This window comes from Amblyomma maculatum, chromosome 1 (assembly GCF_055883805.1).
Source record: "Amblyomma maculatum isolate TAMU_Amacu chromosome 1, ASM5588380v1, whole genome shotgun sequence".
Taxonomy (NCBI): domain Eukaryota; kingdom Metazoa; phylum Arthropoda; class Arachnida; order Ixodida; family Ixodidae; genus Amblyomma; species Amblyomma maculatum.
The window spans coordinates 49,248,472-49,274,135 of record NC_139344.1 but is presented as its reverse complement, the minus strand read 5'-3'; the positions used below and the strand labels follow the sequence as shown (position 1 = coordinate 49,274,135).

Sequence of the window (25,664 nt, the reverse complement as noted above, 5' to 3'; positions counted from 1 at the left end):
AGTGAGCATTACCTTTCTTTTCACTACATCTAGTTTAAAGTAATTCAACGCTGTTGGCCACTGTTAAGGCTGTGTAATCAAAACTGCCATGAAACTTCGTTCAACACATTACATGCTGACAGGTTTCCGTTCAGTTTACGTTGTATCGCGCCTCAGCAAGCCAATGTAGCTCAGGCAAATGTAAGTGAATCAGACCTAACCTAGACGTACCTGGTGTAACCGTAACCACAGCTAAGGCAGCTGTGGAAAGCCAACACACTTATTATAGCCATTGTCCTGCGTCTTTATCGGCCTTTCCGTGCGTGTCCTTTAGTGCAAAGTTACTCATGCGATTCATACGGACACTAGAGCAAAGAAACGATCTCGGAGCTTGTGTGCCTTACTAATTCGCAACCCCCCCCCCCCCCCTCCTTCCTGATCATGACGTCACAGCCCTCGTGTCCTGGCACGGGTGGTTCAAATACTGCTTTCGCACTATATGATCAGTCAAAACAGATGAAACTCCGGATAATTTTAGTGCCAAATCACTACTTCGCACGATCAAACCCAAGCAAGAATGTTGTGGTTTGCATTTGTCAAGCTCGGCCAAAAACAAAAATTACCGAATTAACTTATTGGCCTAATTATTTTTTCGTACACATTACGTCATCCTCTATCGATTGACATCACTCATTAACCTCTACGACTTCTAATTTACTCACAACTGCTGCGTACACGATTTTGTGTTTTTGCCTTTAATTAATGATCTAATTAACGTAATTTCGGACTGAACATTACGTCACCTTCTATCGATTGACACCACTTATTAACCTCTACCACTTCTCAATTACTCACAACTGCTGCGGACTTTTATATTTTTGCCTGTAATTATTTACGAATTAACTTATTGGCCTAATTATTTTATCTGCAGCAACATTACGTCAGCTTCTATCGACTGACACCACTCATTAAGCACTACCTCTTCTCAATTACTCGCAACTGCTGTGGACACGATTTTGCGGGCGCGGACTGCGGTCACGGTCTGCGGACAGAAATGTGTGAACATAGCGAAGTAACGCTTTTGCGTTAAAACCGTCGGAGCGGAGTGGATTCAGGCCCAGGAGTTTTTCGAGCGTACGAACGTCGTAGCTACCTACCGCCGCAGCCGGTCGCCGTACGTGCATACTGCGACAAACACTGGTGCTGAGTGCTGAGAACTCGTCGTCTCCATTAGCTTCCGCCTGAGCGCGAAGGCTTTCGCACGTCCTACTTAGCTTAGCTGCGTTTAAACCCTACTATTTCTGCGCTGTTATTTCTTCCAAGAACTATGCACCAGCTTGCCCGCTAACTAGTTTTGTTGAGGTAACCAGTGACCACAGCCTTACTGCCTGCTGATCACTAAGAACGCAGCGATTGTTTAAACTCCACAGTAAGCCGCTCAAGCTCTCTTTTTCACGTGAGAAAACAATGTTTTGGGGAGGACTCTCTGTGCGCTCACGCAGAAACGTGCTCTTACTGTTGGCTTTATTTCTGGTGTCCAGGAAGGAACCAAGACCTCTGATAACAGATTGGCAGTTCACCTGCACCCATCTTTGTGGAGAAGTAGCGTGAGGCTGACATGAATCGTCCCACCTGCCTCGCTGCCGAGTTCACGCCACGACGCTCAGACGTGAGCAAACTTGTCTTGAAGCGCAGGGCGAACAAAGTGAGCGTTTACAGCAGGCACTAGGTTTCACGGTCAGTGCTCGGGCTGTCGCGATGCTGCGCAGAAATAAAAGCAAGGAACGAGCACATTGCTCCTAACGCAGCAGTTGCTGCGCAGCTCTCTCCAGCGCACCAAACAAGCCTGCTTACGAATGTATAGTACAAAAAAGGATGTTCCTTGCTGTTCCTTAAGTGGTGGCCACACTTTAATGCCACTGCCTGCTGCGTCTGAGCTAATATCTATGGAACAATATTGAAACAAAGCCTACCAGCTCTTCCGAATTGATATCAAGTCACTTTTGTTAGGATTTATTTAACCTAGCAGTGCCGCAGCCAGAAATATTTTTCAGAAAGTATCATAGGCCTCCGAAAAAAAAAAATATAAAAATAAGAACTGCAATGAAACGGCACCGTAGACTTCAATCGATAGGTGAAACTTTTAGCAGGGCGGCTGTGTGTGTGATCTCAGTGCTGAGCGAAGAGAAAAAAGCATTTTCAGGTAGCTTTGATGATGATCCAGAGGGGTTGTTACTAGCTGTCTACGTCCGCGCGCTTACGTACGCTAACTGCAAGCGTATTGCAGAAGTGTACTACACTACTACATCGGCACATTTAGTTTAGCACATTGTCACAAGCTGCCTCACCTATTATACAGCGGAAGTTGCGGGAGCTTCGGCCTCAGACATAGAGCGAAACTCGCGGAACCCCGCCGCTCCTCAAAGCAGGAGTCAACACGTTGGCAGGGGCAGCGACCGCCTGTCCTTGACGCGGGCGCTGCACACCAAGCCGAGTGTATAAAATAACCGACCGCAGAACGCTCGCGCCAGTGCGCTCTGGGAAGATTCAGACTTCCGGGCCACTCTCGCGGCCGCTCCGGGAAAGCGTATTGTGTTTCCTCGGGCCCGCGGTCGACGCATCGTTCTCCTCACCTGTACGGCCGCCGCTACCGATCAACTCAGCCTTCGATGCCTCAACTAACAAGAAGCCGTGAGAATTCCATTTCGCCACAGACTGCTGTTCAATTGAACATTATTTTCGCTTTTGTTAACCTTTACCTGACTTAGTAATATTGTTCGCTGTGTTTTCTATGTGACTTTGACCATACTTATTATATCTAGAATACTTGCTAAATAATCTTTATAGTCTTCTTTTTATCGCAGTGTTTTGTTCATTATCGGGTTTTCCTCTTGTCATTTAACTAGTCTTCGTTTGTCAATATCTTGTCGTGGCGTTTATTTTTTTATTGTACTTTATTATTATGCAGTGTAATTCGGACCACTATTTATAAACATTCAGTCGTTTGTAAAAGAATTTGAACTTATTCCTCAATCACACACCGACACACGTACTTCACGGGTTGACCAGCCTAACTTTTAAATGTGTTCTTAAACCTCATGGAGGGACGACGGGTAACCGTAAAGGTGATCCCATGCCTCTTTTGACAGTAAAGGCGGGGGTTTGTGACACACATGCGAACGGAGGTGCAACGATAACTCGAGTTTTATGTCGCCATATGCTTTTAGAACAGGAAGCACTTTTGTCGGCAAACGGACACCTTTATAATCTTCATTTTTGACAGTTTATGATGCCGATGCAGTGTGTAAAAAGCATGGCTGGAAAAATGCCCGAAAGGAGGGGACGAGGCGTGACAGATGTAGCACTCAAAAAATTGCGGGAAGTGTTCCGATACCGAACCCTTCATCCCCACCCCCCTCCCTGGTAAGGCGCGGCTATCTAGCATTTTTCCATCCTGCCTATTTGAATAGTTAGTCAACAATAACTAATGAGCTTGTCAAGTATTGCTTTGGACGCTTAGGTGTGAATAGGCAAGTTCTCGAGCGCCACTCTGGCGTAGCTGGCTCTGGCGTAGCCCTTTTTATTAGGCCAAAATAAAAGCTGAATGGTTATGTACCGTCTTTGCGAAAAGTAACCAGGCTGCTCCGAAGGCTGCCGGAGCAAGCGCAGGGCCGTGTGGTGGCGTTGCGCTCGCTGTGGCCAGGGGCGTAGCCAGGGGGAGGGCTTATAGGGCTTCAGCCCCCCACGAAATGTTTTCGTACTGTCATACACCGCAGACCAAAACAACTACCAGAGCCGGAAATCAATGTGGATTTTATCTCCAGTACGTTTTTTTTTTTTTTTTTTTTTTTTTTTTCACGCTCAAAAAGAGATTTCGGCGGGAATAAAAAATCGAAAGGTGCATTTAGTTTTCTGAAATCGTTCATCGGACCATACAAAGGAGACGAGCTTTACTATCAGACAAGCTGACAAAGCACGCAGAGATTGATGCGTGGAGAAATAAAAAAAAAAAAAAAACTCTAGGGGGGAGCGTGACGCCATAAGCAGCCTCCACAGGCAAAACTTCTGACGCCGCGCTATCTTCTTCCTCTCAGGCCTCTTGTTCGCACTGAATGTCGGTGTTTTAGCCGCTATGTATGCCCCGGTGGAAGATCTGTCGAAGTGGTTTGCTGAGAGTCCTTGTTTGTTCGTAACACTTCGGTTTGTTAAAGGGCAGATGTTGCATTATAATCAAAGTTAAAAGCACACTGGAGACAGTGCAGGGAACCATTTCATCTGCAGGTTCGTCAGGAAGACTATGTATTCGAACTAATGTTAATTGTATGGCTGGAAAACTGGCTATGATGAATTTTTCAGTTCTGCATTTGCTAAAGTAAACAATAATTTTTGTCTGAAACAATACAGGCGCAGGATACTCGATAAAACGAAAGCCCCGAGCGCGGTACTATTCTTTCATGCAATCTTTGCATCCCGGAATGCAGAATTTATGGCGCAGCTGAGAGGGGACAGGTTGGTGATAGGTATCTCGATACGGAGGAGGCCGAGAAGCAACGCCAGCCCCCCCTCGAAACAAATTTCTGGCTACGCCACTGGCTGTTGCCTATCCGTGCTCGTCAGCTCCGAAGGTACAACAGTTGACGCAACTTCGCACCCTCACTATCGACCGTTAGAGGATAAAAACTATGCGCGTATGATGTGTGGGCTGTTGCTTCACGTGTGCGAAGCCTTGGTTTGCCCAGCGAGGGCGCTCAGTATAACGACGGGGCTATTCGCTCCTCTCAGCAACTGCGAAAATCAGAAAAGCAGGTGATAGTAGACACGGTGAGCTCTTGTTGTTCGTTTCTAGGACGAATATGTGCTAGGTCTGCCACACTGTGTTGCCCTGAAATAAAGGGTCCGCGAACGAGAAAGTAATCATGGGCATCTAATGGCTAAGCGTGAGGAACGTTTCATTATAGTTGGTTACTTAAATCAAAACTTACCTACAAGCAAATGCAAGAAATTGTTAGAATCAATCATTGCACTTATTTATACACAACCTAAAAAAGAGGTAAGGTGGCTGGAAAGGGTTCACAAGCTTTCCTATATCTTTGTACCGGAGTTACGGCCCGAAAAGTGGCAGTACGCAAGGTACCTCGAAAAAAGCATATTAATTTGGAGGTGCGTTAGCATTCTTTAATGCACAGGCGCATCAAACACGCAGGAAAGCGCAGTTGTGCTGGTGCGTTTCAGCAGCGGATTACAGAACACAAGCACGTATAATTATATTGCGAGAAACGCGACTTATATCTGCTTCAGGGCAGTTGCGGAGAAGGGCGAATAGCCCCGTCGCTAGACTGAGCGCCCTCGCTGGGCACAACCGGGCTTCGCACACGTGAAACCGTAGCCCGCACATCATACGCGCCTAGTTTTTATCATCCAACCGACGAGAGTGAGGGTGCGAAATTACTTCAGCTGTTGTACCCTCGAAGCTGACGAGCACCGATAAGCCACAGCGAGCGCAACGCCGCCACACGGCCGCGCGCTTGCTCCGGCAGCCTTCGGAGCAGCCTGGTTACTTTTGGCAAAGACGGTACCTGGTGTCAGATTGGGATAACTAATTATACGATTAGTTATTCAAATTGACTGATTAACCTTTTATTTTCAATTTAATGAGGGAAGGTTACTTGCGAAATGAAAAGCCATCAACTTTGAAGGTGAAACTTGTTTTAGATCTTAATGCTGTTCAAAATATCCGACGTCAAAAATGGGCTTTTGAAACTATACTTGTCTTTCCGCATTGAATGCTTATAAAATAGTGTCATTGACGACTCCTATGCGTGAAATACAGACAGATTTTGTGTCATCATGCAGAAAAAAAGCTTGATTTCGGCATCTATGTACCACTCAGCAACACCGTTTTATATATATAAAATGCGAGAAATGCAGTTGAACAAACAATCAAACGCGCATTTTTGACGTTCGATATTTCGAACCACATTACCGATTAAGAAAAATCAAAAGCTAAACGCGCCATTGATATTGGCGGCGTTCCCCCGATGATCCATAAAGATGTTGACTAATTAAATGTTGATAATAATTTGTCTAATTATTGAGCTCTATCACGTGTATACTGTCCGTTTGCTTGTAACACGGCCGCTCGATGGAAGCGTGCTTCCATCGAGCGGCCGTGCATGTACTATCAGGAACATATGAAATGCGAACAAGAGAACTGAGATTCTAACGCTAAAACACAGGCATATATCTGCTGCTGGAGAGATAACGTAAATAAGTTTTATTAAGAGGTCTTAACTAGAGTATTAAGGCTTTCTAAACGAAACCAGGAATCTCAAGTGTTGAGCTTACTCAAGCAAACAGCCTTATTTTTTCGCTCTTGTTTCAGTTCTCTTGTTCACGCTTAATTTATTGCTGATAGTACAATCCACTTGCACAAACCATACCGACGTGTGTCTAGTAGTCTTTTAAAGATAAATCTGCAAACGTTAAAAATAAATCTTCGGTTGTACATTTTGTGGCGCCATATGCGAACTATTCCAAGGAGCAACGTTCGGAAGCAAGTCGTTTCTTCAATTGCCTGAGTTTTTCGCCATATCAGTCGTTGTTTTCAGAGGTTTCTATACAAAAAAATATACCGAGTGTTTCTCATCCAATACACATTGGTATTTTAAAAATCGTGTAATATACCTCAGTGCAGGCTGGGCAGGTTGATTGAAAGATATAAGGTGGATATTATTTACATGACAATGTATACGATAGAAAGACAAATAGTTAGCTACAATTATCTAATAAACTTTCTTGTTCCCGACTTAAGGGCACAGTATTAAACTACGCAGTCAAAGGCTGTCAAAATCAAAAGAGGGCCCAGATTTTTTTTTTCTTTTAATTTGGTAACAGCAATTTAGCAGCAAAAACAGCAATTTAGTAAGCTCAAGTCGGCTTTCCGACGCTACACATTGAAAACAAAAAATAAAAAATGGCGCGGCATGAATGAAATTCATAAGACGCAGTTCACATCTTTCATTACATAGATGATGTTTGTGTAATTCTTATGAAGAAACCACTCGCAGAAATGCCATCTCAGCAATGTGCGCTGATCAACCTATAGCGTGCGATCAGAAACATATTTTTCGCGCTCAATATTTTAAACTGCACTTTTGATTCAAAAACTTTATAATCAGGACTGAGCCTCAATGCTGAACACCATCAATTTCGCAATATAATAATGTGCCCTAAAACATGTCATTAAAGGTTTATTATTTTTTTAATTTCATTTAATTATTAGTCTTCTTATAGCATTCCGCGCACATAATGTCCGCCTTTCCATACAATCTCCTTGAACAGATTGCACTGGCACATGATTCAATGATTTCGAACATTTCGGCCTGCTATTACACGTATGTCTGCATACTGACAAGGATTGAAGAGCCGGTAAGTGGCACTGCGTGCGTTCCCTGTGCGTACAATAGAGAGCATGAAACAGATAGTTTATGCACTGCAATGGATCTCTAGCAAAGAGCATGAGAGCTCAGTTCTTGTCATGCACCGAGGCTATAATAATAAAGATACGATTCGCATTGCTATGAATGGGACATTTAATTACGAAACGCTGCTTGTTCAACTCTATCGGTGACCACACGTGACAAAAGGGCGCATTTCATCTTTCTGATTGTGAGCCATAATAAATCATGGATGTATGCTCATACAATTATTTTTTATACTCGGAATGGGGAGGGGACGTAGTCAGTATAAAGATTTCATTCAAATTTCTTTTAATCCTCCCATTTTGCGCTACTACCTCACAGCTAATGAAGTCAGTCAGGCAGACAGACGAAGGCCAATAATAAGTATGATCGGTGAAAAATATTCGCGCATTTGCTTCCTTATATTCATTACATAACTTTCATCTGCTCACTCACCCCCTTCCCCCAGTGCAGGGTAGCAAACCGGTTGCTGTTACGGGTTAACCTACCTGCCTTTCCTCCTCATCTTTCTCCTCCTCCTTCATCTGCTCACGAGCAAACAGAGAGCTCAAGGAGTGGTTAATTCATACGAAGGAATGTGCGAGGAATAAGGCTAAATCAAACTTTCGCGTTTAATTAGTACGCATGATTAAAGATGCGCACCTCTATTTCAAATAAGGAACTTTTATTCAAATTTAAAGTTACAAAGGAGGCGACACTAACTGATTCTGATTGTGCGAAGCAAAATGACAAATTGTGATTCACCGGTTCTTGCTCGCCTGTCGTGCCTGATGTAACAAAAGACGCTTCTAGGTCTGCCACCTGTTGCACAAAAGTCTGCATTGTCGGTGTCATAGATTTTAAATTTTATCCAAAGCGCCCGTTCGCTCTCCTGTCGTTTTCAAACGCTACAGCCATTGATTCCGTCGTAGCATCTCGTCTATTCTTTTGCGTCTTCGAGAAGACAAACGCCGTGTCGATCAAAACACGTCACCAGCACTTCAAACAAGTGTAACTCGATTGTGAAATTTGAGAACAAGCGCGATACTTCGAAGCTGACTCCTAAGCAGTCCTCCGTATAGCGCTGGTATATTGGAATGAATTGAGGCGAACCCTCAAGTTCGTGAAAAGTGTTACCATATACCCATGCAGCATATATATATATATATATATATATATATATATATATATATATATATATATATATATATATATATACACAGATTCATCACATAAAGAGCATGGTGCAATTCTGCACAGGAATATGGCATAAAAAAGCAGTAAAGACGCTTCCTCTCCACTTCACATAACTTTACATACTAATCCACAATGATATACTAGACGTGCAACGACCTATGTAGTACCCCTAATCGTATGGCGCGAAATAAGGAGGTTTAACACTTTTCCAAACGGTATGGCAGTCTCTCTTGTTAAACCACCAAGCAAAACCATCAAGTGGAGTCTATGGGTCTTGAAGATGTGGCCAAGCGACAAGAACAACTGCAGAGGAAACGTGAGGGGCAGAATATGACACTCGAGCTGCTGAAACGCCAGAAAAAGGAGCTGCGAGGCTAGAGGATGACCGTATAATATCGTGTTACACGCTCTGTTCAGCCAGAATGTCGTACTGCTTTCGCATGACCGCTTGCTTAACCATGCTCAAACCTGCATACCTTCTTTAAATTCATGGTTATGTTTAACCGGGAAACCCTGTATAAGGAAACATGAGAACAAGATAAGAAGGACAAGAGGAGCGACTAAAGGACAGAAGGCCTAATGGTAATGCATATCTATCGCATGCTAATTATGTGGGCCTGTATTTTTTGTTTACTTTTTTGTGCAGTGCAGTAATCAAAATAAACGTATGAACTAAACGAACACTTAAGGAGTGCTTAAGCTCCACCTTAAGGGTGCGATGTTACAGCTTAATGGCCCCTTTCCGAGGTTTCTCTTCACACAGTCACTGTCTTTTACCACATTAGCACAATATATATGAAGGTTTCGTTAAGCTAACGCGCACGAATGCTTCAGGGTGTCTATATGCTGATGCGTATATCCAGTAGTAAACAAATAACAAATATGCATTTTTTATATCAAGTTCTCTGTCATGATGCATGCATACTCCTCTCTATCAATAATGTTTTTAATTTTAAAAGAGGTGTGAAAAAAAAAAAAAGAGTCGAACAGTTAACATGAATGTTGGGCACAGAAATATGATACGACGTTGCGGGATATTGTTGGTTGTTTATAGTGGAAGCCCACATTGCTAAATACAGTGTCGTCACCACAAAGCGTGCATCTAGGACGAGTGCCTTCAAAAGAGAGGAAAGGAGGCAGAGGAAAAAAAAAAAACAGAACGTTTCACGATGTACTAGTGTGAGCAGCTGGCTGCACGTCGTCTAATCGGCGTTTCCACCGTTGACACGTAGATACAGTCGGTGCCGCCTATCAGGCCAAACGCATATCCACGCTATGTTCTGACCGTACCAGAAGCAAAACTGGGCGCAATATATGAAATTAGCAGAACATTGGCGCATCATAGCTCATGAGGGATTTTCGCAAAGTTCTCAAGAAACTTGAAAGACTCTTTGGCCTGCTTCATTTTGTTTCGCTCGCATTAACTATTATGACATCGGATTCTTTTCGGATGGCAGCTGGAAATGGCTACCTGACAGGGTCTTTGTTAACCAAAGGACTGGAAAGATTAAAGAAAAAACAACAACAACAACAGCGCGCGTTCACAGTGGCGCTACCGATGAGACCATACGCCAATCCACAAAATCCACAGGCACGATGTGCTGTCGTTATCGACTCTGCGACGGACGGACAATGTGGTGCATGCAAGCCCGTTATGACATGCAAGGATCGCTTTAATGACATTGATTATGACTTGGATTGGACCATCCGCGCTTAGCACTAAGCTGTGCGAAACCGCTGAGCAAGTAGTTGAGACGAACTTACAAAAGACGTCATCATCGATTCCCATGCCAACGTACTGACTGTAAGTAGGAGTACGTACTGCAAGTGTTTTGCACATGCGGACTGATGTGTGCGCGTAAACGATGCACTGATGTGAATCCGCGTTTTTTTTTTCTTTTGTGCCGATGCAAAAGAATGAATATTCAGTAAAGGAACTGCGGCTTAATCTGGCTAGGCATCCGCCACTGCCCTTAACGTCTTACAAGCACGTGTTTCGTTCATACTCATATGCTCAATATGCGTGTTGTTCACGCCGCTCTTGTCATTTCGCCACATCTGCGCAGAAGGTACCTGCACCAATATCTGCGAATAAAGGCCATTTTTCTTGATGCATGCAACCACACAATAGCTTTGTTCCGTTACGTAAGCTTTCGGCAGTGCATGGAACACAGAGCTGTCCAAACACTTACCCACCGTGTCGATGGCCGTGTGCGCTGGAGACATGCTAACTCATAGTCAAAGCGAGGCCGACCTCCGTGGCCGCGGTTTGCCTATGGCAGGAGGGAGATAGATCATGAGCAGATGGCGGAGCTCTGCTGTCGAGCTACGCAGCTGCAGTCAGGCGCTCAGCTCGGGAAGTGGGTTCTTCGGAAATGCCCGACCTGCTTTACGCGCCGCAGCTGCATCAAGAGGAGCGCGTCACTGCATTGGGCGAAGGACGTTCAGTTGCCGCGCTTCGTCGATCGAAACACAAGTAAAGGGAGGAACAATGAAGACAAATGAGGCTGCGTGCAGAATTGCGAACGAAGATTCGCGTTTTTGAGTCACTGACAGCTTTCTTTGATACTTTGTACCTTCCTTTTTGTTTTCTTTGCATTTTCCCTCATTTTTTTTCTCATATATTACTCCCGCTCGCCGTGCTCGAACACTTTTGTTTATGTATCCATGGCAAAATGTCAAACGCACATCATTCGTTAAATCTGGGAGGGATGTTTATCATGTTCTCTAACGATCTCAAGCGCGAAAGTTTTTGAGGGGACCAGCGGTTGACTTTCACGCTACAGCAAAGCGCTACTTGTATGCATAACATTAGAGATAAAATTTTGACCAACTGCTGGATACGCATCCGCGCGTACAAGTTACGTCACAAGCGTGTCCTTTGTTCTTGCAATTTTTCCTTGCTTGTGACTACCGTAGCTCGTCGGAGCTCCAACCTCTGTTCCAAGGAGACTGCCTTGGGAAGTTGGCAGGATATTGTCCATCGCAGCGCGCATCATGTGCGGCTCTTCAGTTCCTGTATGAAACCGACCTATAGACGCCTGTCTCCATAATGCGTTTATGAAACATGTATGCATAGAATTTAAACGTTCATGTTTGTTTTCTTGGCTGGACGTGCACCGCGTGTGCAAATCATTGCAACGCGCCACCGCCACCTCCCATCTTTACTCTTTCTCTTTTCGAGTGCTTCCCGTTTAATTTCTGAGGCAATTAGGGCATAGGTAAGTTCATCCTGCCTATAAAGTCGTCGGGCAGAGGAAATTACCTCTGCCCGACGACTTTGTACTTATCCCCTGCCATGTTCTCCTAGTTGGAGAAGTAAAGAAAGTACGGAACTTAAAAACAAAATGAACTCAAGCTAGTGGAAACACGTGCATGAACATGCTCTGTCGGCATGGAAGCACTTCATTTCCATATTTGCGCGAAGAACATTGTTGCGACGCCGGCAGGGCCGAAGCCGAAGGTAGCGAAGGCCAGCGAGGGGAGGCGACGAGGAACCACGGAAGCGAGGAGCACTGCAAATTTATTTACATGATGGTAGAGATTTTAGTGAGTCTCCCAATGTCCCCAGCAATGGGACCCCGGTTTTTCTACACTGTCTTGTCTCTAGGTGCCTAGATAGGGACTCCTTTGGTTTTGAGCACTGGCCAATCGAAGAGCACCAATTGACATTTTTGCACACAGCACTATGAAGACCCGCCCTCCGAATTCCTTCCCGTAGGCCACGGCACGTCGACGAATTCGTCACCAGCTTCCCACGGGTATACCTGGTTCTTGACGCTGCGGAAGCGAGGATATCATGTTGTCGGCGCTCCTGTTCTCTCAGGCGTGCTCTTGGTAACGGTAAACCGACCACAATGCGGGGCCGGCGATGCATGCCTCTTTCTTCCACCGCTGCCCTTGGGAAGAACGCAATTTCAAGGGCAGACTCCCGGGGCGTTCGCCGCACCTGGGTATCCGATGAAACGCGAGCTTGTTGCTTCGCGCAGGGCCTTGACCGCCGTCGTCGAGACAGGCCTGTTGCTATGTCCAGCTTGATATCCGCTTCCTCAAGTGCCCCTGGCAATGAAGACACGCTGGCGCCTTCGCAGACGTGACCGCACAGACATCACAACATACTACGCTTCCGAGTTTGAAATATCGCGGCCGAGCGCATCTTTTACAAGCCGAGACGCCGTTTCGTTTGCCTTCTACGGAAGCTTTGTCGCTGAGGGTTCTGTTTTTGTAGTGAATAGCTGACTCATTGTGCTCAAGAGCCGCATCTCTCACGTATATAGGTGTGAAAGCAGAGTACAGCCTTCAAAAAAAAGAAAAAAAGAATTGAAGCCCTGACGTGATTGCTCCTAAGAATGTTCAAAGCTTACAGACTAAATGGCGAAAGTCTGACAAAAACGCTGCTGAGTCTCCGAGCACGAGACCATCACGCAGCATGGCGAAATACGTGTTCCCGTCTTCCTGCGAGCCGTGTGCCATCGTGGTCGCGTTGTTGAGAACTCGCACAGAGAGGCTGGGCATATTTCTGACACGATAAGTATACATCGCGATGGAATCATGAACTCGGTTCCTTCTAAGAATGCGTGGTCTCGAGTTCCCTCTCCACTGAAGACTGAACATAGCTCGCCGGTCGGGGTGCTGGTTCCACGGAGGCATTAGTGTTCCTGTATATATATGCAGGAACACTAGGAGGCATCGCGTGGGAAACGGCACCTGGGGGCCACACGAGCAAACCTAGTTTTGTTGGTGTAAACACCGCGATTTCCGATCGGCTGTCCCTTTTTCTCTTTTATTTTTGCCAGCTTACGGTTGCATCGGTGCCGCCCCATATATGCGCTGAATAAGGAAGTATTGCGAGGTACGGGATGCGGACTCCGTGAAGGTTTTAAACGGGTCTTTATTTAGATAAAAGCGACCCAGAGAAAAGAAGAGCGCCCCAGGCTCTTAAAAGGTTGCGGGCTCCCCGTCTGCAGCTGGAGGAACACTCCTCTTCACCGCTGCTGGCCGCACTCCGTACATCGTGGTCACTTAACCAAGCCGCGGTTCCCGGAAGCGATGATCCGTGGGTGGCCGAGCCGGAGCCACCCCAGAGTTCCAATGCAGGGAGAGGGGAAGGTGACAGTCGTTCTTCGTGACCCTCATAAACATGTCAAGTCCGAGCAGGACGCTTTCCTTCCTAATGAGAGCACCGCGCCCTCGCTGGCACACCGTGGCGCGGAGGGTCCGCTGGCGCGCTCGCAGAACAATGTTCAAGTATTCCAGTGTTCACAGCCACCAGCTACGCGGAACGTAACAGTAGATATAAACCTTCGCCCGATATTGGCCTGAGCTGAAGGGCTAAATTGCGGCGTGGAGACGGTATTGCGCTCGTGTTTCTTTGAGGGGCAGAGGGTAGACGCTTATATGCGATTAGCTTGTGCTTTCCATTAGTTGTGTTTTGTTGGATCGCGTGAGAACTGCGTGCGCACGCGATTTAGTTTCCATCTTCTTGCCCTGTGTTTTGCAGTGTCACGTATGCCAGCGCGGACACGCGCTTTAATTTCGCTTTCCCTACCTTGCATTATATTTGGTCACGTCATACCAGCGTCTCCATGCGATTTAATGTGCTTTTATTTCTCTGTGCATTGCCATGTCACGTGAGATCCGCTAGACGAATTCCGCCTGTCCATGCGGCTACAGGATACTGTTGAGTGATGAGAGGGCCTGCCCTATCGGCGGTGAGTCGAGCGATTAAGAAGGGATGGTGTCAAAGGGTTCTCGTCGTGATCCCCTGACAGGGAGAGCTCTGGCGGCTCTATGTAATTCTTGCTCGACCGTTTTGTCCGTCTTTACCCTAACCATGCTATTCTGATAAATCAAGTTTTTCATTTAACGTCCGAGTCTTCATCGTCATCTTTCGTGCCCAACGCCAATCAAAGAAGAAGAAACAAAGAACCACTTCTGATGCCTTTCTCAAAGGCCATGACCATTGAATGAGGGACTTATCTCATTCCCGGCTCTGTGCTCTCAGAAGAAGTCTGGAAACCGTAGCGGCTTTATTCGGTAATTACGTCAATGCAAGCGCAAAAAAAAAAAAAAAACGAAAAAAAAAAAAAACTGCAAGGTTTACCTAGAGGTTTCTTACTTTTCTTACTTGCATACTTGCGATGAAATTTCATACTTCGATCCCTTTGAGCTCATCGAATCCGAAACCTTTTCAGTTACCCTCTTAAAAAAGTCGTTTAACACCAAAAGTCGTTTAGCACACTCGGCAGTGATTCGCACCTGCGTAGAGCGATATCGAAATGCAGTGTCCAAGAGCGGTTTTCAAGAGGCCAGATTTGAGTGGTTTCCACCTAGCCTGGGTGTAAACCGATAGCGCAGGAACCGAGGTTCCTGCAGTCTGCACGGTCGCCGCTAAATCGCGAAAGTCGTCGTTGGAACCGAAATTGCTTATTTCATGGTAGGGGACGTAACGGCGTTACACGAGGCTTTAAGCTCTAACGACACGTGGTGATAATTCACGGCGACATGCCGAGCGACGTCACTCGGTGGGCTGCGCTGAGGCCTGACAAAACACTACCGTTCATCGTGTCGATGAGCTTCAGGGTTTGTACAAAATTTCGTTCTTCGCCAGAAAACAGCTACCGAGATTAGCCAATCGCAGAAGACATTGCGGCTACATAATTTCTGTTCTGACTTTTTTTGCGAGCGGAGTTCTTCTAGCGAAGTGTGCTCCTAGCGCGGTCTCAGGGAAAAATTTGCAGACGCCCGCTTTGTCTGAGCCATGTAAGTAAATGTGAGCATCCATATAGTTCATGACAATAAAGGCTGTTGTGCCTAGATATTGTTAATTATCGAAATGAGCGGACGAGAGAAGTCACTTCTTGAAATTCCTGCAAGTCTGCGCCGCAGAGTGTACCAGAGGAATTTCTATCCCTGATTTTGACGTTACTTCCTGCTCTTGGTTCTTAAAAAAAAGGGGTACTAGCATAATTATACTTTCCTGCTGGCCCTAGATGACCGAACGACGAGGCAGCGACGACAGAGAAAAACCGAAAACGCTCCGCTCTGTCACCGGAACCGGCCGCTTCGTGTGGGTGCGGCAGAGGCAACAATAGCTGATGGCGCCGACATTGGGCGACATGTTGCCAAGAAACACCACCGGTTACCACTTTATATTTGCCGTACCGTAACAATCAGAGGAAGGTTTTCCAGCTGTATCGGCCGTTATGGCAGTTGTCTCCATACATAGCCACAAAGCGCTGATTCCAGGCAACGAAAATTTCACTGAAATGAACTAAAAGATTCTGCTGCCACGCTTAGCGGTAATAGCGAGCAGTAATCTCCAGTGATCAAGGAAGCATATTACCATGTCTTAATCTGCTCAGGTAACGGGGTTAACCTACTCACCAATACTGCTTGTTGCCCCCAGCTAGGGAGTTGAGGACATAAGAGTTCATGTTGGGCCATCCAATCGGTGGATACACGGGGTCGCCAAATGCACCGCTCTGTGTAGGAGGCGTCCCTCGAACCTCCTCGCAGTTCTTGCCATGGTGGCGAGGGTCAGTTCCGCTGGTGTCAATGACGATCTTGTGCCGGCGGCAGAGATTCATCACCAAGTTGAAGCAATCCGGGTAGTCCGCTGCGAAAAGCTGCATGATTTTGCTTTCGTTCACAAAGGGGAAACGTCATCGTGGTTATCCCTGTGAGCGCCAGGCAGGTAATTATACATGAATTGATCGCTTCCTGGGTCATGCGACTCCGCGAAGTGATTGACCGCCGCATCACGTGACGGTGATATTGCCGCGGCCCGCAGCACGTGGTGGCGATGTTGCCACAGCACGTGATTGCAATGTCGCCGCAGACACGTACGGTTCCTTCGAGGGCTGCTGCTCGCCGGACTGGCTTGGTGTCTGTCGTCGGCCTTGGCTGGAACCCCCGATCATAACAACAGTTACACTAAACGATTTCCCCGAATCGTCCCTTCTGTCCAATTTGTCTGGCTACTACGTTCGAGGGAACGGTCGAACGGCGCAGCTTCCACAGGTACTGTTCGAAGGTGCTGCGCATCTTTCAAGCGCCAGAGGGTCGCTACCGTCGGAGAGAAATCTGACTTTCGAGATTCAATGAACGCTTACCTCTCACTGGCTCGGTGACAGGTTCAGTTCTTTCCATAGCAATATCAACAACGATTACAGCTGACCGTTGCACGTCGTTCTCATGGAAGTTAAAACTCGCCGAATGAGTGAGCGTAATACCTCCAATTAAGCCTAAACAGGCCTGACCCGAAATGCACATCAAATAAATAAATGAAACGTTTACGTGCGACTAAACTGCCCAGGAAAGCACTACATAGCACCAGTTCAAAGAGTTCAATATCCTTCTTAGAGCGTCACGCGGGCGCTGCCGAGAGGTGGGGCGATGATATGTGCTCGCGCCAAATACCCATTCTTGACTTCTTATGCTGCGAAGACCAAACTCATCATTGGTCGCCCGAGGTCTCGTCGTATATTTGCCTCCATAAGTACTGTGTCTGCTGCGGGTTTTAACTTTCCGTTGCTGCGTACAGGACGACGCAGATCCCTTGGAACGGTTAAAATAGTTATCGCTGTAAAATCAGTCAGGAGGGTAGGAGGCTTTATTCTACCACACGACACGACATGACCAGACAGGGGTCTCTTATGCTTCGAGTAAAATAGTGACATCACACCGTCAGCAAATCCGCTTGTCTACGGCAGAGCAAAATTTAGCACTGTTACCAACATGACGGTGTCCGCGGAGGTTGACTTCACCGCACAGCGTACGAGTATTGGAAGAGCGAATATCCTATACTGCGCGCTTGGTGGTGAGGCGCCGCCTGCCTCTCAGCCGTTGTCAGGAACATCAGCTCATTTGCGGCACCGCTGCCTGACCCATTCATATTTTAAAACGGCAGGAGATGGATATTGATTCATGAAGTTACACTAATCACTGCTCTGGACGAAGCCTGTGACAAGTATACCATGTCGTGTCATCTTCCGTGAGCTGAATATTACTCAAGTGCATACGCGGTACTCCGGCACAGCATCCCGTTGCGGTGAGGCGGAGCCAGCCATTTGCGCCATTTTATTATGCCAGGATCACAGAGGACGCTCCAAAGTCGCTTCCACAGAACCCTCGAGTACCCACTCGCTAACGGTGGATCTAGCGACGCTGCAGTCGTCTTTCGTGAAGTTACTGCGGCTTTAGTGATTTAGGGACTCTGCACAACCGTCCCTTCGGATATAGTGACTCCAACAATCGATCGCGACCTGACTGAGGCTCTCTAGCCCTTACAAACCGCCTGCAGGTTTACGCTGCGTCTGTGCCCGGGCAAGCGACCTGCGCTCTTTGAGGAAGGTGGTAATTAGCGTGGTATTTGGACATTGGTAGCCATCGTACTTAGATATAGGGTGTCTTCGTTTCTTTTCGGTGCTTTGCAACTTCTATGCCACGGCGCGCACTCACTGTTTGCAGATGACCCTCTCTCAGCGAACTGGTTCAAAAATAAATGCCGTGTATTCGTGAGGTCTGCGTATAATGGACAAATCATGGATGCAGCGATTTAAAGGATTACTGAAGAGTAGACATCAAAGCTTGCCCAAAGCTTTCTGTGTGCACGAGTTGACCAACAGGCTCGCATAAAAGGCATGAACTACAGAACATCTTATTTCGATTTCAAAGTATCTGCAAGCAAGCTGGAGCGATCTTAGAAAGTAACTGTGAGCAGCGGATGCTTGTTGATCATGATCGCAGGTTTTAAGGTGAAAGCGGCTCGTACTGTCGGCGTTCATTTGTTCGGTCACACTGTAGCTGTCAGATAAATGGCGGCATGATCACGTCACCAGAAAAATAAAAGTCATGTCTCCACTGGGACTCGAACCTCCATCCCTCGGACCCCCAGCCGAGCGTTTTAACCAACGGCGCCACCCCCGGGATTTTTTTTTTTCTGACATGGTATTTATTGCACGTGGTTATGTACAGAAAGGGTTATGTACACAGACTATTTACAATTCCTTCAGCCGTTGCTGAGATGCACAATAAAAAACACAACTAAAAGGCAGGCAAAGATAAACACCGTGCACCGTGTCACCAGCGGAAACCATTCAGGTTGAAAGGAATTTTCATCATAAGTGTCATTCAGTTGCAGAATCATTCTGCTAAAATGGAGTCTAGGTGGAACAACAGTTTCAGCGTTGCGATCCAACATGCGTGTCTTCCACAACCTAAGCAATAAGGAAAAACATGTCATATGGTTCGTAATCAGATTGTATAACAGCAAGATACCGCAAGCTGTGCGAATTTAGAACCATCAAACGCCCACCATAATCCTCCTTGTCTACTGGGAGGATGGGTAGGGATGATAATGACGCTGAAATTATGACAATGATGACATTAGTAACGATAATGACGGTGTATTTAGTTGATAATGAGAATAAGAGCAATCATGATGCACCGTGTGCACCAGCAACGCCTAGGCTTTTGCATTCCACAGTATTCTCGGAATTTTTCTGTTGAGCGTGAAAAGTAATCCAACGTCAGGTGGCAGTTGTTTAACATGTCTCTCTCTCCAGGTCCGGTCATGGCACTTTCCACGTTCGGAAAACGGTGCGAATGAAGGTGCCATCAGCTTTCTCTTCTTCGCAAACAATGAGATATGAAAGTTCGCTCTCTGATATTGCGAATGTCATTGAACATTCGCGTTCCTTAACATTCTATTTTTCACTTCATGGTTCTAAATCACATCTGCAATGTGGGGCGCGCGTTTGGAGTTTGGGATTGTGTACAAATACCAGGTAAGTTATCTTCTACGCTTGTCAGCTACTGCGCACTAGTCGCTAGACGTCTGGTTCAGAAAAGCTGGTTGAACTACTGGTTAGAGGCGAGAACTCGAGAATCTTGAGAAATCGCGTACGATGTATGCGAGTGAACATGAAAATAGGAACTGTACGTCACAGATTTCTTTTTAACCGACGGGATCGACTGCGTTATCGTATTTCGCCTGACTTGTTGCCGAGAATGTGAGTAATAAAAATCGAAACTCGGAGAAGTTTTCCGATTAAATTATCGAAGCCGCGCTGGTGAATAATGTACCCTGTTCCTCGATTGCAATGTGCTCAGCAAGGTTTAGAGCGCGAAAAATATAACCCACAAAACCTGAAGTTGCAACTACTTTAAGGCGTACATTAAGGTCCAATCGTAAGTTATCATGTGTTGCGCAGGTAAGTATAAGCATTGACAAATATATAAGCTCTTAGTTGGCGTTTGTCCTTGACATTCGTATTTCATTCAGCGCCTCATTGTACGTATACCATATTGCTTTTTTTTTTTAAATCACGTGCATGCGTGATTAAAAATATGTGCAAAAGTATATATTCTAGCACCTGCCACGATGTCTCACTTGTTAGGACACTCGTACCTTGAACCCCAGGTGGTCGAAATTTCCGGAGCCCTCCACTACGGCGTCTATCATAGCCTGAGTCGCTTTGTGACGTAAAAAAGCGACGTAAACTAAATAAACAAATTAACCATCTAATCTAGAGGCAGAAAAAGTTTACACCTCGCACTCATTGTTCTGTTTCGGGCTTTGAAGAGCGCCCTGCGGATAAGTGACCTTCATGAATGCACTGTAGACCCTGGTCGTAGGTAGCCAGTGCGCGGGTGTACGTGTGTCGCGAATTTGTGAACGCGTCCCCAAATGCAAAGGGTTCGAACAAGATCACGAGCAGATGAAATAAAACAAAACGAAGCCGTTTTTAAAATGTAAAGCTAAGACGGCAATAAAAAAAAATACATTTACAAAAAAACACACGCAAAAAACACGCACACCACTACAAGATAAATGAAAGCCGTCCCCCGATGAAGAGCGTCCGAGGAAAAGCAGCGATGTCGTGCAGCAGACGCGGTTGGGTGAGCTGCGTCTCGTCGGTGGTGCAGCGTTCAGGAAAGCTCTACGAAGAACCAGGTGGAAGCGGGAGCAGGGAGGACTAAAAAGAGACGCCGGTGGACTTGCGTCGGTAGCCCCAGGAACTTGGCAGCGTCACCGATTTCCGAGCCCAGCGTCAGAAGCGTCGAAGGCTCCCCGTCCCACTAAAGGCTTAATCAGGCTAGCTTTGCACTAGTGATCCAAGAGAGGCCTCTTAGCAGCACGGACCAGACATCCGTCCTCTGCTAACCTCTACGCTTGAATGCCGTTCATTTGTTCTCCCCCCTTCCTCGATATCTCGTTTTCCTGGCACGTCACCTCACCGCTCCTCGTGCCCGGTACTCACACGTGCGCTCACGCATCGCCGGTCTGGCACGTGCATCGCTCCGCCGTCGGCGCACCAGCAAATCCAGCGTTTCACCACGCAACACCTCATAACTTGGCAGCTCTGCCACGTACAGCCGTGCACTGACTACGTGACAATGTAAGTACGTTACAATGGGTGAAAAAAAAAAAAAAAAAACAGCATTGATAAAGGAGGAGTATGAAAAACGCTTGATGCTTTGCTATGTAATAAAGAAAAGAGATTAATACCGTCGAGTAGGCCAGTCGATGAGGCATCATGCAGAGGAGCAGCGCAAGAAACAAAGCCACAAGAACACACTGAAAAACAGGACTAGCGCAGAAGTCAGGTTGCGCTAGTCCTGTTTTTCAATGTGTTCTTGCGTCCTTGTTTCTTGCGCTGTTCCTCTGCAAGAGAAGGGCTTTGCCGCACAACTTATCTCTATAGGAATACAAGAGGCTTGGTTTGGTTTGTAGGATTTAACGTCCCGTAGAGACCCGGACTATGAGGAACGCCGTAGTGGAGCGCTCCCGAAAGTTTCGACCACCTGGAGTTCTTTAAAGGGACACTAAAGACAGCCAAAGATGGTATGAAAATCTAATAAACTACATTTGGTGACACTGTCGCCGCATATCCGGCAGCAAAAAATCGAATAATTGCTGAGATATTGCGATAAGAAGCTGGTTTTTTCTTGTTCCCGCCGGTCGAATTCAAACTGTGGCCTCCAACTACGTAGTTGGAGTTGAGTGACGCACACTGTGACGTAAGCGGAGACTCCGTGATAGCTAGCGAGCCGGCGCGGCCCGCGGCGTCGCATCCCTCAAGGGCCAACTTGGCAACAGCGTACTCGCAATGACGGCCTCAGCCGAAATAAATAAAACGATGAAGAGAGTAATTTACCGAGCGATGGGCCCATAAAGGAAGAAAAAAAAAAACATAGAGCGCTTGTAATGCACAATACTTTGCATGTTTCTCAAGCTTTTGCGCTCCTTCTTGCACTGTGTATAAACAAACCGAGCCCTCGGTCATCGCAACGCTTCCTGACATGTTTACATACAAATAAGATTTAGTTACCAGCAAAATAGTGTCCTCGCTGCTGCGCTTGTCAGTTTTGAAGCTTCGTCGCACTTTTTTCCTTCAAGGTTTGTGCTACAGCTCTGTGTTCAGCGAAAATTACGTCCACGGTAGCAGAACATGACCGAAGTGCCGGCGCCACTACATTTGCCAGCGCTGTGAAATTCCACATGTTTAAATGGATCCAGTGCACAATATAGTGCGCATAGGCATCCAGAACATTAGTTGCAAGACGTGAGAACAGGCAGCATGCGCCGATGATCAAGAAGTTGTAATTTTTAGACCGGCAGCAGAAACACTTTATTGTAAATGGGGCCATGACATAAAAGCAAAAAATATTTCCAAGGTTATTGTGGCGCGGACCTTGGAAAAGCGCCGTACGTTACGGAGCAAGCAGTAGCGAGTTCGAGGCTTACCGCTTCTGGCGGCTTTTTTTTTTTTTTTCTTTACAAATCGACTTTTTTTTAACCTTTTGTAATGTACTTCTGGCGCTTCGTTATTTTTAGTTTTTACTTTTTACCCGAGGCTCTTTTTTTCGCCGGGCGACGAGCGCAATATATCGACGCTCTCCTCGGTATGAGCGGCAAGTATGCCCCTTTTGTTTACGACGCCTGCAAATAGCACGTTGAAGGTCTTGTTGACGCAGTATATGTTGGTCAGATGTGCCATGATTTAGTGAACAATTGAATGATAATGCGTTTTTCCTTCGGTACTTAGCATATGTATGCTTTTCGTGGCGTACGTAGCTGCAGCCAAGTAGTGTTCCTGTATATGCTACAGGAACACTACAGTCAAGCGGTCAGGTCGCAGTCGAAGCGGCAACGGCGGCGATATGTTGGCGCTGAAGTGTGAACGAAGGAGTGTGTCGGCAGTAGCGGATTTCGCTCGCTTGTGCCTCCGAATGCTCAAATGGGAACCATCAAGGCGCATCTGCTGCTCCAAGCTCGTAATTCAGGCGCTGCAGGTTCAAACAAACTATCCGAGTGCGCACGAAATGCCTGAGCCGAAACATAACCAAAACTGAAGTGGGCGCCTGTGGCGCCTCCAAGTATATTTTTGTATTTGCCTTGCAACATTTACGTTGTCTTTTCGCCGTCGTTTACGTATGATAAAAGCGTGTTATCATGTTTGAGAAAAAACGTACTACCGCATTCAAACATGCAACGTAATTCGCATTTGTCAGCCTCCGGGATCCCTAGCGCATCACGTGATTTGTAGTTGCGAGCCTCGGCCGTTTGGCTGTGGTGGCGATACCTGTATTTCTGTTATTCTTCTTTACTACCTTATAACAGCTCTGTTTTCAGTAAGAGTGGTCTTTTTGTAATCAGGAACTGGCATTCTATCGATGAAAACCCACTTCCTTTCTCTCTTTAGTGTCCCTTTAACGTGCACTGACGTCGCACAACACGCGGGCGCCTCGTTTTTGGTCTCCACTTAAAGGGACACTAAAGACAGCCAAAGATGGTATGAAAATCTAATAAACTACATTTGGTGACACTGTCGCCGCATATCCGGCAGCAAAAAATCGAGTAATTGCTGAGATATTGCGATAAGAAGTTGAGGTTTTTTCTTGTTCCCGCCGGTCGAATTCAAACTGTGGCCTCCAACTACGTAGTTGGAGTTGAGTGACGCACACTATGACGTAAGCGGAGACTCCGTGATAGCTAGCGAGCCGGCGCGGCCCGCGGCGTCGCATCCCTCAAGGGCCAACTTGGCAACAGCGTACTCGCAATGACGGCCTCACCCGAAATAAATAAAACGATGAAGAGAGTAATTTACCGAGCGATGGGCCCATAAAGGAAGAAAAAAAAACATAAATGCACAATACTTTACATGTTTCTCAAGCTTTTGCGCTCCTTCTTGCACTGTGTATAAACAAACCGAGCCCTCGGTCATCGCAACGCTTCCTGACATGTTTACATACAAATAAGATTTAGTTACCAGCAAAATAGTGTCATCGCTGCTGCGCTTGTCAGTTTTGAAGCTTCGTCGCACTTTTTTCCTTCAAGGTTTGTGCTACAGCTCCGTGTTCAGCGAAAATTACGTCCACGGTAGCAGAACATGACCGAAGTGCCTGCGCCACTACATTTGCCAGCGCTGTGAAATTCCACATGTTAAAATGGATCCAGTGCACAATATAGTGCGCATAGGCATCCAGAACATAAGTTGCAAGACGTGAGAGCAGGCAGCATGCGCCGATGATCAAGCAGTTGTAAATTTTAGACCGACAGCAGAAACACTTCATTGTAAATGGGGCTATGACATAAATTAGAAATATTTCCAAGGTTCTTGCGGCGCGGCGTAGCTGAGCGGTTAGCGCCGAACGTTACGGAGCAAGCAGTAGCGAGTTCGAGTCTTCTGGAGTTTTTATTTTTATTTTTTTTTACAAATCGTTTTTTTTTTAATCTTTTGTAATGTATTTCTGGTGCTTCATTATTTTTAGTTTTTACTTTTTACTCGAGGCCCTTTTTTTCGCCGGGCGAAGAGCGCAATATATCGACGCTCTCCTTGGTATGAGCGGCAAGTATCCCCTTTTGTTTACGACGCCTGCAAATAGCATGTTGAAGGTCTTGTTGACGCAGCTATGTTGGTCAGATGTGCCATGATTTGGTGAAAAATTGAATAATGCGTTTTTCCTTCGGTACTTAGCATATGTATGCTTTTCGTGGCGTACGTAGCTGCAGTCAAGCGGTCAGATCGCAGTCGAAGCGGCAACGGCGGCGATATGTTGGCGCAGAAGTGTGAACGAAGGAGTGTGTCGGCGGTAGCGAATTTCGCTCGCTCGTGCCTCCGAATGCTCAAATGGGAACCATCAAGGCGCATCTGCTGCTCCAAGCTCGTAATTCAGGCGCTGCAAGTTCAAACAAACTATCCGAGTGCGCACGAAATGCCTGAGCCGAAACATAACCAAAACTGAAGTGGGCGCCTGTGGCGCCTCCAAGTATATTTTTGTATTTGCCTTGCAACGTTTACGTTGTCTTTTCGCCGTCGTTTACGTATGATAAAAGCGTGTTATCATGTTTGAGAAAAAACGTACTACCGCATTCAAACATGCAACGTAATTCGCATTTGTCAGCCTCCGGGATCCCTAGCGCGTCACGTGATTTGTAGTTGCGAGCCTCGGCCGTTTGGCTGTGGTGGCGACACCTGTATTTCTGTTATTCTTCTTTACTACCTTATAACAGCTCTGTTTTCAGTAAGAGTGGTCTTTTTGTAATCAGGAACTGGCATTCTATCGATACAAACCCACTTCCTTTCTCTCTTTAGTGTCCCTTTAAGGGCGGCCGCGATTTGATCCGCGTCCTTGGGTTCAACTGCCTAGCACCCTAACCACTGAGGCACCGCGGCGGGGCGACTGCAAGGGGTGCGCTCTTGAACATTCCTCGGAGTTTAGTTGCAGCTCTGGGCAGTGACAGGTCAAATATGCAATTTCCGCCATGCTTTTTCCTCCGTGCGACAAAGCAAGACACTCTAGTATTTGTTACTGAATGTAACATTATTCTGATGCATTTATTTGGTTGTGTGTGGCATGCTGTCATTGCTGCGGTAACATGCCCTCCGCATTTCCGTGAAAAGATCGTCTCTAGCTCGGCATGTGACATGTATACGTTAAGTGGCACAGAGCAGGAAGCGGGTAATTGCTAAAACTGTTTTTACGTTTTGTTACCTATGAACAGTTCTCATTATAGAG

The 25,664-nt window shown here is 46.4% G+C and overlaps 1 protein-coding gene across 3 annotated transcripts in view; it reads right to left on the bottom strand.

Annotated features, from left to right (window-relative positions):
• LOC146202328 (MARVEL domain-containing protein 1-like) overlaps positions 1 to 25,664 on the bottom strand; it is a 180,572-nt gene that overhangs the window by 94,098 nt on the left and 60,810 nt on the right. The window contains exon 1 of one of the 3 annotated variants that reach the window (XM_084588098.1): positions 10,833 to 11,018. The exons of 1 other annotated variant lie outside the window; for it this stretch is intronic. The gene's annotated coding sequence lies outside the window, so the exon portion shown is untranslated. Of the gene's footprint in view, positions 1 to 10,828; positions 11,019 to 25,664 lie in introns of those variants that run through there. One more of the 3 variants, XM_084588097.1, reaches the window with a different exon arrangement.